General features: G+C 53.4%; 1 protein-coding gene across 1 annotated transcript in view; it reads left to right on the forward strand.

Annotated features, from left to right (window-relative positions):
- LOC107116363 (serine/threonine-protein kinase PAK 4-like) overlaps positions 1-3,011 on the forward strand; it is a 106,039-nt gene that overhangs the window by 88,056 nt on the left and 14,972 nt on the right. The window lies entirely within an intron of this gene.

Raw genomic sequence — 3,011 nt, forward strand, 5'->3', positions numbered from 1 at the left:
AGGCCGTGCGCCCTGGCTGATCCATGCCGAGGACTTAGTGCCGTGCCGAGGACTTGCTTTTGGCGGTGTGTGTTTGTGCAGTTTGGCGCCCCTAAGGGCCAGCCCGCTCTAGGCGAACGCCTAGTGAGCGAGCCGGCCCTGGCAGCACAGCTAGATCTGAGTTCGTTCACACCTTAGAGACCCACCAGAGCATTTTGGGGGGCATGACATTTTGAGAGCCAACACTTCGGGGTCCTTTGACTCTCAAAAGCTCGCCCTCTGAAAATCTGGCCGTTCTCTAAGGCGCTTCTGGATTTGAATCCAGCTATAACAAATGGACTGTGCCAGTTCAGGCTGCAGGAGGCACAGGGAGGATTCCCACGTTTGCGTACAGAGTGATCGCATGTGGTGGAAGAAGGGTAGCTGCTCCGTTGTCCCTGAGAAGCTGGCGTTGTGTGTACAAGGGAATGTGGTTTTTTTTTCATGGAGAAGCATTCAAGTTCTTAGTTCCCAGGCTGAACCGGTGCAGTTCAGGGAAGAGCCTTCCGCCCTGGATTCTGACCGTTGTATATACCGGTTCTGTCTCGTCCTCTGCAGCAAGCTCCGGGTGCCTTTACGGGGCTGTTCCCTGTGTTTAACCATTGGCACAGAGAGAGAGAGAGAGAGAGAGAGAGAGTCCCCTGGAGCATGGGAAATGTTTCCCAGCACCTCCATTGGCACATTACCAACAGAGAGTTCTTCAGGGGGCCTGTTGTGCGGCTATTGTGGGAGGGTCTGAGTCGAAAACTGTTCAGTGAAGGGGGAGCGTCCGGGTGGCTCTTGCACCAGCCGAACAAAAAGTCCAACCCTCTTTTTCTCTTCCCACCCAGTATCCCCAACCAGCCCCCCCACCCTAGACTTAGGTAGCAAGAAGTGTTTTTAAGGCGGAGGGGAGGCCGTCTCAGAAACCAAGCCCCTTCTGTAGGCTTACGGCCGGTAGAGAGGACAACAGCGCGTCCAGAGAAACTCCTCTAGTCGGTGCGTTCTGGAGTTGTGGCATTTCTCACCCTCGGTGCTGTCTGTCAGTTGCTAGGGATGGAGGTCTTGGCGACGTGTGCCACTTCTGTGGGTCAGACCTGGCTTCATTTGCACCAGATGCCATCAGATCAGGCCAGTGGCCCACCCAGTCCAACACTCTGTGTCACACAGTGCCAAAAAAATACCAGGGGCCATCAGGAGGTCCAGCAGTGGGGCCAGGACACCAGACGCCCTCCCACTGTTGCCCCCACCCCCAGCACCAAGAAACAGAGCATCACTTGCTTCAGACCGAGAGTTCCTATCTAGTCAAGTCAAGTCAAGTAATTTATTATATTTAGCCATTGGCTGTTACAAAATACAGCAGAGCATTAATAAAACGTTAAAACTTTAAAATACAACCTTAATGACCGGGTAAATTAACTACTAAAGTAACCGTCCAACACTCTGTGTCACACAGTGGCCAAAAACACCAGGTGCCATCAGGAGGTCCAGCAAACATGCGGTCAGGAGGTATTGACCATCCCATGTGTTGTGGCTTCGCCAGAGCTGCTTGCCCATGGGGATCCAGGCCCGTAGGTGGGCTGTTGTGTTTCTGAGTATGCAGCTTGCAAAAAGGTCTGTGTGCCGGGCAGAGCGCTGGTGGGGGGCGGTGGGGAGGGGGAGCAGGTGTGAAAAGCCTTGGAGCCGGGGGGGGGCATGTAAGATGTTTTGGTTGGAGGCTTAAGGGGGGACAAATGGGAAGAGTTAAAATTCCCCCACTGAACAAAGTGTGCACAAATCGGGCAGGTGGGTGGGTGGAGGGTGGCTTGTCCAGGCCGGTTCCTGTCATTCAAACTGAAATAAACGTTCATGTGGGTCGGCGTGTCGATCTGCAGCAGCTGAACAAAAGTTTGAGTCCAGTGGCACCTTTAAGACCAACAAAGTTTTATTCCTGGTATAACTAACCAGGGGTCATTTCACAGAAAAAGAGGTGCAGGAGCTCATTAGCATAACTCATTCGCATAACTCATTCGCATATGCCACACCCCCTGACATCACCGGAAGTGTGTCAGAAGGCAACACCCACCGCTCAGGCCCCACTGGACTGTTTTGGATTGCTAGCTATTGGGGGGGGGGGAACGCACAGATCTGCCCTCACAGAGGAGGGAGAGCTTGTACCTGAATAAAACCTGGTCTTAAAGGTGCCACTGGACTGTTTTGGGCCGAGGGGGAGCTCTGCAGCTTACCTGGCTGCTTCTTGCTCTGACTGAGGGCTGCTGGGAGCAGGGGGTGGGGCTTGTTGCACGTGCCCGCCCCCTGGGCTCTTTACTGCCGGAGCTCTGCTCCTGTGCGCTCCTGCAGGAAATGACCCCTGGGTATAAGCACGTGTGCGTGCACATGGTAGCTTGTGCCAGGAACAAAACTTTGTTGGTCTTAAAGCTGCCAGTGGGCTCATACTTTGGAATAGATATTGTTGGTCTTTAAATTGCTGCCAGATTTCTATTTTGGGGGGGTTTTCATGGCGGAGTGGAAGCCATGCGAGAGTTGACTTTTTCCAAGCGCCATCTGCTGGCTATAAGGGGCACTGCTTAAAATATCTGGAACCAGAGTTCGATCAGGTTTAATAATAATAACAACATCTTAAGGTGGTTTTGGTGGTGGGGAGTCTTGCTTGTTCAGGACTGAGAAACCTTTTGGCTTCCAAATGGCCTCCCCCCCCCCCCCCCCCCGTTTTTCAGAATCAGTATTGTCATTTTTGGTACCCATAATTGGTAGTTTTAAGAATGTGTGGACGGAATTGGGCCACATTGGCCAGGAGGTCATCTTCAGCCCCGCAAAGCATCGCTGGTGCGATAGAAATAATGACTGTGGGCCTCAGGGGGCTCCTAAAAGGCCCTGCTTCTCCAGCGCATGAAAGCCCGCTTGCCTGCCCCCCCCCCCCCCGACCCCTACGGCTTGCCTCTCTGTTTTGTCATGTGTGCAAAGGCCGGGGCCGCTCCGGTCACGTCGAGCATTTACCAGGCATCTTAATTTCA

Source organism: Gekko japonicus, unplaced genomic scaffold, assembly GCF_001447785.1.
Source record: "Gekko japonicus isolate JY-2015 unplaced genomic scaffold, Gekko_japonicus_V1.1 scaffold3782, whole genome shotgun sequence".
Taxonomy (NCBI): domain Eukaryota; kingdom Metazoa; phylum Chordata; class Lepidosauria; order Squamata; family Gekkonidae; genus Gekko; species Gekko japonicus.